The sequence below is a fragment of the Anser brachyrhynchus genome (genome assembly GCF_964034855.1).
Source record: "Anser brachyrhynchus genome assembly, chromosome: 4".
NCBI lineage: Eukaryota > Metazoa > Chordata > Aves > Anseriformes > Anatidae > Anser > Anser brachyrhynchus.
Window position 1 is genome coordinate 64,824,298 of NC_137698.1, and position 12,456 is coordinate 64,836,753.

The following is a 12,456-nucleotide window of genomic DNA, read 5'->3' on the forward strand; positions in this document are numbered from 1 at the left end:
CAAAACACGTTTTTGGAGGACTGGAACCTATATAAGAGATTAGAAGTGGGAGTACCTGAAGTGCAGAACTTCAGAGTGGTCTCTTCCCAAACACAGTTGATCCTGACGGTGCCTCTTGCCTTAGGGCATACCAATCCATCTGACCTTTTCTCTTATTCAAAACAGAATGTTGTCCCCAGGAGGTTGCTGGTAAAGTGCAAATGTTTTGGTGCTTCTTGGATAGATGTTGGTCTTAACACACTTGCACAGCTCTGTTAGTCCTACAACAGATCCAGCACTTCCACATTTGTCCCAGTAAATGCTTAAAGGTCCCATGGCAAGGAGGAGGCTAACCAGGCTGAACACAGCTTCATAATGATTGGGACATTCAGTATTTTACTGTTTTACTGTGTATTTTACATTTCCAGTATTTTACTTTTATGAGAACAATGCTATCAGATGAAACTTTCTGTTCACTTTTAGAGCATTTCTAACATCTATTTTTACATTTTCCAACACTCTCGGAGTTCTGGCATCATACACATACAGGTGCACACACCTATACAAACATATGAATAAGTATTTATATATAAACACATATGCATAAATTACCAGGGGCGGAAAGGCCATATCAATAAAATATGAAGATTTTTATGAGCACGTTATTTTTCCTCAACAAATACTGTACATTTTTAAAATATGCTTGTTTTTAAAATATGCTTTCCCATATTGAAAATATAATGCAAGTTTCTCTTTTAACTATTCCATTTTAAGCATATAAAGAAGTCTGAAACATCAGCTAAATATCCTGATAACACAATTTAACACTTAGAAGAGAAAACTGAGCATTTCCAGATTATTTTGTAAGCATTTTAATTAGCTTCTCAGGAATAACCACATCAATTTCTCAGACCTGCTAGTGTTCCCATCATAACGGTATTTCAGCAGGAATTTCACACCATTACTACTTGAACAAAGTGGAAAAGGCATTTTTAAAAAGTGGGAAAGGAAAAAGGGGAATATTCTGACAGAATAATGGACCTGAAGTCTGCAGTACCATATACAGCAGTCTCTGAAGTTAATTGATAACCACCTGTTTTTTCAAAGGACATAAACTTTTTCCCAGCTGATCACATTCCTAGCAGAACTGGAAACAAAGACAACTTCTGAAGGACTTCAACACTGGACTAAAAAGGTGTAATTTATTTTCTTGGAGGCTGGAATAGTGACCGTCTGCTCTCCCTACCAACCTGAATTTTGCTGTGATCCTATGACCCTATTATTATTATGGAATTCAGTACGTTGCAACACAACATGCCCTCCCTTTTTAAGGTAGAGGTTACACAAATACATCTTCATCGTCTTTAGTTGCTGCAATTTATGTTTGGTTTATTAAGGGAAACACTGATTCTTAGCAAACCTATGGAAAAGGTAATCATGCTGACCTTTCTAACTCTGCTGTGCAATGGAATCAGCAAAAAGTGAGAGCAGATAAGAATAAATAAAGAAGGGATGTTTGTGACTGCTATTTGTTATTTCTTCCTCTTCATGAGAATAATGCAGTTCAAAACATTGGGCCGTCTGCGCAGGACATGTGTTGATTTTAATAATTAAGCACTGTTGGGTTGCTGACACTATTAGTCAAGGGTCAGTAGACATTTTCATTACAATTGCCATTTTTCCAAGACTTCATAACTGTCTCTTTGATTCACGCTGGGCTGAGCCTTAGTGTGTAGGTTATCAACTTCCTGGCATTTTTTGCCTCACCATAATAATCTATTTTTCAAGTTTTCAAACTATAGCAACTTAAGATTGTTTCAGTGTTGTTTCCATTAGGAGCCTGTAAGCTGGTAGGACTGAAGAGAGCAGGGAGTTTGAAGCCTCATTTCTTCTCAGTCTCTAACAAAAAACACTGAAGCCTCGGGTCCAGGGACTGGGTAGAAGAGAACTGCATGTATCAGTGGGGAACTGTGGGAGCTGTGGAGGCTGTGTTTTTCCAGTGTTGTAAGAAGTTTCTGGGAAGCGTGTTGCTTTTCTTTGAATGTAGCAATCTCTAAGAGACACAAGTGTGAGAAAAGAAAATAGCCTCCACAATCTACACAGTAGATGGACTCCAACTACTTGTTTTGTTATGAGTTGTTTAGGAAACATGCAGCAGCTTTTTCTTTTGTCCTTTTTTCACCTTTTCCTCCCCAACTTTGTATTGTGTGGACATAACATTTCTGGAACACTTCCTTGCAGGCTCAAGTCCTGAAGCTACCACATAAGTTTACCTGTTAGGATGATGACACCTGCTGCAATGTGGCGCTCAGAGCATGAGTGGACCTGGTTCCACTCATCCCCGCCCCCCCCCCCCCCCCCCCCCAAAGAGTGATATTGTGTCATTGAAAATGCCATTGAAAAACGGGTTTATAAAACATGCTTCTGCAACCAAAATCCCTTAAACATTTAGATCAGTGTTCAACTACAGATAGGAATAACTTATTCTTTTTCCATTGTTCATGTACATTTAGTTACTAAAGGAAGCACAATGAAAACTTTATACTACCTATGTTTTCTATATCCTTAAAACAAAACAAAACAAAAAAAAACCTAAATCATCTGCATGTGAATAGCACATTTATAAAAGAGAAATCACATTATATAAATCTTTACTTTAGAATGTTTTTCTATCAATAAGCAGTTACAAAATTTATTGGTATGTATCTGTGCTAAAACATTTTTTTTAAATGTATTTGCATTTAAACAGATTTGCATTAAATCCATGTCCAGAGAAAAGTCCCACCAAGAATATTTCCTATTTATTGTCAATGGTGATAAAGCTCTCAGATCAACCTTTATTCAAACTTAGGGTGCATCTGTGAACGTTACCTGATTTTTGTTCATGAAGTATGGACAAACATCCAGTAGACGCTTTCTACAAACATTTGCTCCCTTCTGTCTCCATTACTTTTGCCAAGTTGTTTTAGGGTTTGTATTTCAAGCTAAGCTTGTTTTGGTCAAAGATTTCATGAGAAGCAAATAATTCAGGCTCAAGTTAGGGAGATTTGGGTACCTAAACAATTAATAGACATACACTAGGAAGATTTGTCTGTATTCTGGCTTATCCAGTTCTTGTCAATCATAAGAACCAATCACTTCAGAAAAAGCCATCTACCTATTGATTCAAAGAAACTTGCTGATCTGTGTTACATGAATTATATGACACATTAGAAAAAATACAGAATAAACATCCATTTTGTCACTGTCAAAATCCAATAAACATTGTGAAGTAGATACTGCTATTCCATAATTGTTCTATTTACTAATAATATCATATAATATGTTTAAAATGATAGTATACTACAGGCTAATCTGTTTCAATGGCAATTGGGTCTCTCTGTTCTTGAATTGTATTATGCTGAAACATATGTTTTTGTTTTTTTTTTTTTTCTGAGAGAGAAATCTGTGCTTATGCTTAATTCAGTTCTGGTTACTTGGAAAAGTAACCCTTCCATTCCCATCCTTTCCAAAAGAGGTGCAATCTTGACTCTAGACTAAATTCTGAGACAAACTGAAAAATATTTTTGCGTGCCTGTTAATTCCTTAAAAAACAAACAAACAAAAAAAACAAAAAAAGCCTTGAGCAAAGAGTTGATAGCAAAAGAAACAAGCAAACAAACAAACAGATCTGCTTCAAATGCAATGCTTGAAAACATAAATATTGGAACAATTATATTGGTTGTTGAATTTTGACTACTTCACAAATGTAGTCATGAAGCATGCACCTACATAGTTTGCTTGGTTTGTTCAGCCCACAAAAGAGGAGACCAAGGGGAGGCCTCGTGGCAGCCTGCAGCTCCCTCACGAGGGGAGCAGAGGGGCAGGCGCTGAGCTCTGCTCTCTGGGGACAGCGACAGGACCCGAGGGAACGGCATAGAGCTGGGACAGGGGAAGGTCAGGCTGGGTGTTAGGGAAAGGTTCTGCACCCAGAGAGTGCTTGGGCACTGAGACAGGCTCCCCAGGGCAGTGGTCACAGCACTGAACCTGTCAGAGTTCAGGAAGCGTTTGGATAATGCTCTCTTACACATGGTCTGATTTTTGGGTGGTCCTGTGTGGAGCCAGGAGTTGGACTCGATGATCCTTGTGGGTCACTTCTAACTTGGGATATTCGGTGATTCTACAATTCTATGATTTTTTATGTATTGGTTTACTGTGCCTCATTTTTCTTCAAGTTCAGTCCTAGTCAGATAAAATCAAGAAAGAGAACATCAAAATCAAGTAAATTCAAATTTTTAAAGAAATATTTCTTTACTGTACATGAACTGGTAAATAGTCTACCATTTTTTCTCACTCTCTGTTAAGTTTTGTATTTAAGCAAAATGTCATCAAAGCTGCAAATATCTATGTATTTATGTATACATAAAAAGAAAGACGGTCAAAAAAGTCAAAACCACAAAAGTAAATCTTTTTTGTTGTAAATACCTATTGAATCCAATTATTAGAACTGAACTGTGCTCATATGTGTTACTATTCTTTTTGTGATATTAAAAGCAAAATACAGAACAGTTTCCATACTTTTAATATGATGAAAATTGTTTTGGTTTACTTTGAAAAGGTCAGAAATAAGTGTATACATAAACACTTTCTAGAGCTTCAATATACCTATTCAACTTGTGGTTGTAAGTTTTACTGTTTTGCAGTTTCAGCTATAAAGGCTCTGAAACTGCTCTGAAATATTTTTTTTTCTGAAGGGAGAGAACATCTCTTTATGCAGTTATTACAACTACAAAGGAGTCGTGAATGAAAATGAAGCCTGTAACTATATTACCTGCTCTACAATTATAAGTGTGGCAATTAATTTTCTCAAAGCTTGAACCAGCACTCCAGTTTGAGTCACAACAAAGTAAGCTTTGGAAAGTTTTATAGATAACCACTCATTGAATAAGTTCACATCAACTGTTAGAAAAAAAAAAAAAAATCTATTAATACACTCCTCTAGAATTTTCTGTGTAATTACCCTGACGAGATAAAAATGCATATAGGTTTATCAAGAGATTGTTAAATAGACAGGTAAATGATAGATATCAGTTACATGTGGATGGCAGTTTTTGAAATATATTTTAGTATTAGCAAATCCTCAAGTCACAGATTCCTGAGAAGAAGGTGTGTCTAAAAGGTATTCTGAATTCATTGAAACCTGAGGCAGACAGAAAAAGTCAGGATAAGCCAGGATACCAGCATAACACCCTGTGCTCTGCCTGGAATTTTTAATGTCCCCTTAGCTGTACAGCTTCACAGATAATAGTTTTCTTGTCCCAAGACAGTTTTTGATATTGGGGAAAAAAAAAAAAGTACTCAGTTTGACTATGAAAAAAAAAAAAGAACTTGAAAATGTTATTAATTAAAAATTCAAAACATAGCATTCAGCAAATGAATCAAACAAATTTCTGTCTTTAATTTTTCATCTCTAAACATGATTTTACATTTTTCAACTAGTAGTTCAATTATATTTCAAAAGGATACTGTTTTTTTCAGACAAAGTTCGAAGACTTTTCTTTCATTGCTCTGGGGCCTTGAGCACACCGACAGTCTCTAATTGCCCTGATCAGCCTGAAACCATCATTATCCGCAATCCTCCTCTGCAACTGTATCCCCCTGCCAAGGGCTTTAGCTGCCTGTGCTGGAGGTCAGCTCTGAGTGTCACAGCTCTTGACCTTGGATTAGGCTTCTGGGAGAGGTCTCTGCATGCACCCTGCAGCTTGGGAGCCTTGTGTACGCTTGGTGTAGGCAGCTGTGCGGTGCCTGGTCTTGCACTGACCTTGACCCTGACCTCAACCCTGCTTTTGACTCACAGCTGTCAACATTCGCTGATTGAAAAAAGATACAAACCAAAAATCCTAAATCCAAACTTATTCTTCTTGTGTTATTTAGCATTTACCATACGTGACTATTTACTTCTGCTGCCTTGGAGGAACTGTGAGACTAACTTGATCGATGTTTCTAAAAATCAGTCCTGTGAAACCTGTGATGGAGACCTTCCCATAGAGAAGTGCAAGTAGTTTAGTCATCAAGCATGTTAAACACACTCTCTAAAGACCATGCATTTAGTAGCTATTCCTCTCCCACTGTTTTTCTATCTCATGTCTTAATTATTCTAAATCAAGAATGAATATCTGGGCAAATGATTAATTACCCTCATTAAAAATTATTTTGATGGGCTGCACATTCTAAAGTGTGGCATTCGTTTGAATTAAAAATACACATTATACCATAACTTTTAATGAGGAGTCATATCTATAGTATGGTTTGACCATGGAGGTATCATCTACTTGTTCCACTCAATAAGCTTTTTTTTCAAGGATCTGGCAATGATTAATTATATGTAATTACAAATGATAATGGGACTACAGAGCTGGGAAAAACAGTAGCATGAGATTTGCTTGGTGGTCCTTTTTTTTTTTTCTTAAATTTGAGGTAGTAAACAATGGTAGCAGCAGGTTCATTAAGGGAATCAGTACTTTTTATGAGCAGTTAAATACTAATTGTAAAGATTGTTGGATGCAAGCTGAATTGTATCTCTTTCTCTCTCTCTTTTTTTTTTTTTTTTAATTAGAAGAACAGCTAAGGACATCAATTTTAGAGGAACCACATTGTTTTATCTGTAGTCTAATCAGACATTTGAGACCCAGGATGCTTGCAATCAACTTCAGCATACTGGCATTACTTACATGTGACAAACCATAAGAAAAACTCAATTTTCTTTGTTTCTCTTTGCTTGTCTCTTGCAGTTTCAAGCTGTCTTTCTCTTTTCCTATAATCTGAATTTAAAGCTTCATTTCAACTGTGTATCTGCAGGACAAAGAGAGAAATGGGGTTTGCTATTTTTGATAGGGAAGTTATATATTCATAAAAATAAAAAGAAAAGTTGCTATTGTGGGTGGACTTCTACTGACTAATGATATGAATCTCAACATTAAGAAAATGACCCATTTTTCACTTAATTTTTGCTAAATTTACTCATTATCTCTAACTTACCATTTGTGCAAATAAGCTTAAGGATAAGGACTTGAGGAATACTAAGCAGGAAAGGAAAAGTGAATTGCATCAACAGTATTTCCTGGCTACTAAAGGTGGATGAAAATTGGAATTTCAGCCCTATCACACATTCCAATATTTCTACCTTTGTTTTGTCTCAGATAAAAGTCAAAATGCATTCAGATTTTCACAGAAGGGAAAATTTTAAAATTTCCTACTTTTGATTGTTAAAACCTTATCTTCTGATTAGGAAAAAATAAATTAAAAAAAAAAAAAAGGCCAAAATTCTCAGAGCAGCTGAAGTCCACCAAACGTTTGATCTTTTCTTTTCCAAAAACCTAAACATACTTTCTCTTACCTGTTCACTCTAATACAAACACAATGTGGAATAGGCAATTAAATAAAATAAATGAACTATCTTAGAAAGAAGTCAAAGCAAATCTCCGCCTATACAATTCTTTGCCTAAGGAGAAAATGACAAAGTGAATGGAAAATGCATGACTAAAATTCATCAGAGTGCTTAATGCGGTACTGGAATCTGCTCTTACATGATAACAATGGGGGCACTGTAAGAACCTCTAAAGCAAAGCAGTCTTTCCTTTGTATTGTTGTACCAAACTGAATCATCATTTTCAGTGTTCATTTGTTATTGAGATGTCCCTGTGGCTATATCTGCAGAAACAAGCTACTTGGTGCAGAAAAAAGAGATCAATATATCAAAGCATTTGGCACTCCAAACCTCATATCCATATCATAAGTGTCTTGAGAATTTTACTACAGATTGAATTTTATCAAGTTCCCCCCACAATAAATGTTCCCACCTCATATTTGTTTTGAAGCTCTCTGAAGAACAAAATATTGCTGCAGACCCCCAAAAGTTGCTGGATCATGTCTGTGCACACTTGGAACAGAGCTACATCCTCTGGAAGGACTCTGTCTTCTGTGAACTGAAAATCTTCTCTGAACCGAGCCAAGGTGTGGTAAGTGGGGACAACTGGGAGAGGAACTTCAAAATTTCAGTATCGTTTTCAACCAAAAATGCTAGTTTAAATGCAGCCTGTGTCAGACGTAATTGCCTACAAGGTAGTAGCTACAGTTCATGTATTCAAGGTCTAATTTCTAACAATGCAGCACAAGTGTAAAATGTATGTATTACAGTAATTTTGAGTAGGGGAGGTCCGCAGTGGATCATGGGAGACACATCTGAAATCAGAGATACAGACAATTTACAATATAGAAACGACTGCCCCAGGTATGGTTATCTCCACTTTTCATTGTCTTCCAACACTATCCCATAATGTTTTGACAACCTTAAACTCCCATATCTTACTATGTATAGAAAAGGAGCAGTGGGGGGATCTTCATATGGCACAGCAAGGCATCCAATAAGTAAACTGTTGGAGAGTGTCCAGAGGAGGGCGATGAAGATGGTGAAGGGCCTAGAAGGGAAGACATATGAGGAGCGGCTGAGGTCACTGGGCCTGTTCAGCCTGGAGAAGAGGAGGCTGAGGGGGGACCTCATCGCGGTCTACAACTTCCTCGCAAGGGGCAGTGGAGGGGCAGGAGACCTGTTCTCCGTAATCACCAGTGATAGGACCCACGGGAACTATGTCAAGCTGAGGCAGGGGAAGTTTAGGCTGGACATCAGGAAGAGGTTCCTCACCGAGAGGGTGGTCGCACACTGGAACAGGCTCCCCAGTGAAGTAGTCAATGCACCAAGCCTGTCTGAATTTAAGAAGTGATTAGACTGTGCACTTAGTCACATGGTCTAAAATTTTGGGTAGACCTGTGCGGTGCCAGAAGTTGGACTCGATGATCCTTATGGGTCTCTTCCAACTCGGGTTATTCTATGATTCTATGATTCTATTCATAATTTAAAATAACACTTAACTGTTAATGTTAATGTGTTAACTTCTATTCATAATTTAAAATAACACTTAACTGAAGGCTGTGTCCTTACCTCTGTGCTGTTTAAGAAGACAGACACATCCTTCGTGTGTGTTCACACCCAGCTTCTGTATATTATCAAAAGTGCCTAAATCAGAGAAGCTGGAGATGATACTCCTAAAAATGCCCACCTGAGAGCTGAAACCTTGAGGAAGTGCTTGGACATCTTGGATCTAGAATATCATTTGGTAAAGGTACTCACAATGAGTCTTATAGAAATCAACAGCATTAGGCCACTAACACAATGCACATATGCTTTCATTTCAAAATGTAAAGAAAGGAGAATGGTATCAATACTTAGTATATAGGTGTCTGATAATTAGGGCAGTCACCTAAATGGGGCAGTACAATACATGCCCTCCTAAACCAGAAGGATTTCCAATCCTGAGCTCTCTCCAGCAGGATAGCATGGCCTGGAAAAGAAGCATCCTCCACCTTTCCTGTGAAAGTCAAAGCAAAGAGTGCATGGGACAGAGGGAACCGCATATGAAAGATAATAATAATAATTAAAATATATATATGATTTTGCAGACCAGTATTAGGAAGGACATCTAGCTGGAAAAGCAGGAATTCTTTGTATTATAAGAAACATGTACTGGATAAACTTGAAAAGAAATGAGGCAGAACAGCAAGAGTCCTATTCAATTCTTTGAAGAAATTGTTGGGAAAGGAAAGTACAAACCCTGATTTGGAGTGGACAGAGTTGCTGTTGCCATGACCAATATAGCTTGCCTTAGGGACAGAAATTGGATTTCATCCATAGCCTTATGGGTCCTACTAACTAAGCAGATCTCCTAATGGAAAGAATAAGATTTCTGGTCAGAGATTCACTTGGCCAAATCTAGACACCCATAACCATCCTAAAATAGATTAAATGAGTTTCATCTCACAACTTTCTTGATAATAAATGGAGATGAAACCATATTAGGACATCTCAAGTAAGATAAGGCAAGGCTTACTTTTGTGACTTCCTCTCCTGAAGAAGTTGTAGTGACTTTATATGCCTAAATCTGGTGTTTATAATTAACATTTGAGTACTCCGGTGAGTCACTTTACTACATTAGACATCTCAGCCTCTGGTTATATCCAGGCTTTACTGATACAGGTAAGAACTAAAACCATTTTCTTATTATTTGCTTCCTTGGTTAGCAATAGTCCAGCAAGAAGCAAATCCACAAAGAAGAAGAACAAAGAAAATGAAACAGCTTATGTGCAAAAATATTTTAAATGTTAAGTGGTACGGTACTGTGAGCCACAGTGTAATTAGAACATAGCCACTTAATGCAGCAGCAGTTCTGATTACGTACATCAACTGCCTCTGTGCATTGCAAATCTGGAAATATGTTAGAAATGCCAATTTATTTTAAAGGTGTTTCTATTTAAGTTAATGGCATGGAAAAATCTAAAAGGTTTGTTCCATGAAAATAATCATCTTAGTTTACTAGCCATGGGGAACTTTTTGCAAAAGGTTTTGAGAATGTCTTTTATAGTTTTACATATATTTATGCTTATAGTAGCTTGATTCATAAGTAGAAAACAGATTATTATAAAGTTTTACTTATCTTACACTTTCAAAATTGCTAAATAGAGATAAACAGAATGGGCATGTTAAGATTTCTTTTTTCTGATTAATTTTACGGTAATTCAAAGTGTTTCAGTTTTAAATGAATTGTTTGAATACTAAATTATGCAGCTTTATGATCCAAGAGATAAGCAGAGCTCTAAAGATGCCTCTGAGACTTGAAAGACAGCATTAGAAGCTCATTATTGCCGGCACATTTAACATGGTTAAAGTAGGGGAAAATAGCCATTAAGTTAATGTAATAGTTAAACTGCGTTAATTTGAAAAACTGCCCAGTGAAATGCTTATAGTGAGGATGTATCTTTTTCTTTTTTTTTAATTCTGTGGTGTTTTCAAATATTAATGAGTCAAAACATTTGAAGAGTAGTCCTTTTCAAGCATTTTAACATAACTTTTACACTTGAAGATACGTTCTGTTTATTACTCAAATGCGTTTCAGAGCATCAATATTTTCTAAAGAGAGAAAAGCAAATGTTAATATGCATAAAAAATGAGTTCAGTGCTTCTGGGTGGTACAAACAAACAAAATAAGCTCCGCCTCTCCTTCCCATTAGTCCCTTCATCCTCTGGGTCCTTTCTTCTAAATGTTGTTCTCTACATTTCATGGGAGTCTGGATAGTTTTTAATGCTTCCTTTAGTCTTTTGGAGCAATTAGGAGAGAGTTACAGTTGCTTTCAATCTCACAGAGGGAAGAGAACTACAAAGTGCTAGTGAAGTCCAAATCAAAGAAACATAATGACTGCTACCAGGCAGTTAGATTTAACATATTTCATGTTTCCAAAAATGATGTGATCGACCCCACAAAAGTAAAGTTCAAGGTAATCTCCAGCATGTCTATATGTACGTATGAGTCTCTACTTATTCGACAGTGGCTGAAGAATGCAGCATAAAGTTTAATGCCCCTTTCAGAATTTGCTGGGGTAAGTTTGGCACCTGCTCTGCACCCCATCATACAGGGAGCTCTCATAATGCGTGTGCTGCTTCTGTCCAACTGATTCTTAAGATGTCTTTGGTGGCAGAGGAAGACAAAGAAAGGAGACGGACTGACCTCTGCTCTTAATCTCAGACATGGAATATGCGTAAGTGAACTCCTAAACCATGAACTAGACCAGTGCTTGTGGGAGCTGAAAGCTGATGAAGATCTAGAAAAAGACAGCAGACCCAGAATCACTCACTGCTTCACTGCTGAGAAGTTTTCAAGTAGCCCTGACATGCCTGATATCCTCTCTACCATTAGGAAAAATGTGCCTGCTTTGAAGATCTCTTTCTTTTTTTTCTTTTTTTTTTTTTTGGGGGGTGGGGTGGGAGGGTGTCTGCACCACCATATTAGAGGAAGAAAGAATGGGAAACCACTCTATGTTCTTCTTTGTTCCTATTTCCTTCCCATTAGCTATGACTCCAGGATTACAATGCTTATTCTTCCTCAGCAGCAGTGGATGACTCAGGAGCTCCAGAACTGAAAAATCTTCCTTCTTCTGTGGAAAAGGGGTGCAGCTCTCCACCGTCAATGTTACTTTGCACTGGAAATGAAAGACCAGGATGCCAAAAGCAAGTACTACAATTTTAACATGGAGAGAGAAAAGCACAAGATGGAGAAAAACAGCAGGAATATTTTCCACCTTTACTTTTTAAAGTAAACTGAGCCCTAGACTTCCTGAATCTCCAGCCAACATTATAAGGTTCACAGTGAGACTATTTTATGATTTAGAACCAAAAAAAAAACCACAACAACAGCAACAAAAAAACAATGAGAATTTTAGCTGAAATGGGTGCAGTTACCCCAAGCGGTGTTCCACTATTACATGTCAGAGACATTCAGTAAGTACAAAGTAAAGTTAAGGTAAGGACTGTTTAATTAATGCTTCTGATTCCATTGAAAGGACAACATTTCTGGCACAATATCAACTCAAAACTGATTGAGAGACGCATCC

At 37.2% G+C, this 12,456-nt stretch overlaps 1 long non-coding RNA gene across 1 annotated transcript in view; it reads right to left on the minus strand.

Annotated features, from left to right (window-relative positions):
• Positions 1-2,355: 2,355 nt before the first annotated feature.
• LOC308194808 overlaps positions 2,356-12,456 on the minus strand; it is a 113,049-nt gene continuing 102,948 nt past the window's right edge. Inside the window, exons 9-10 of the long non-coding RNA XR_013950881.1 lie at positions 6,690-12,045; positions 2,356-4,200 (exon numbers count right to left, since the gene is read on the minus strand). This is a non-coding gene — a long non-coding RNA (uncharacterized lncRNA). The remainder of the gene's footprint in view (positions 4,201-6,689; positions 12,046-12,456) is intronic.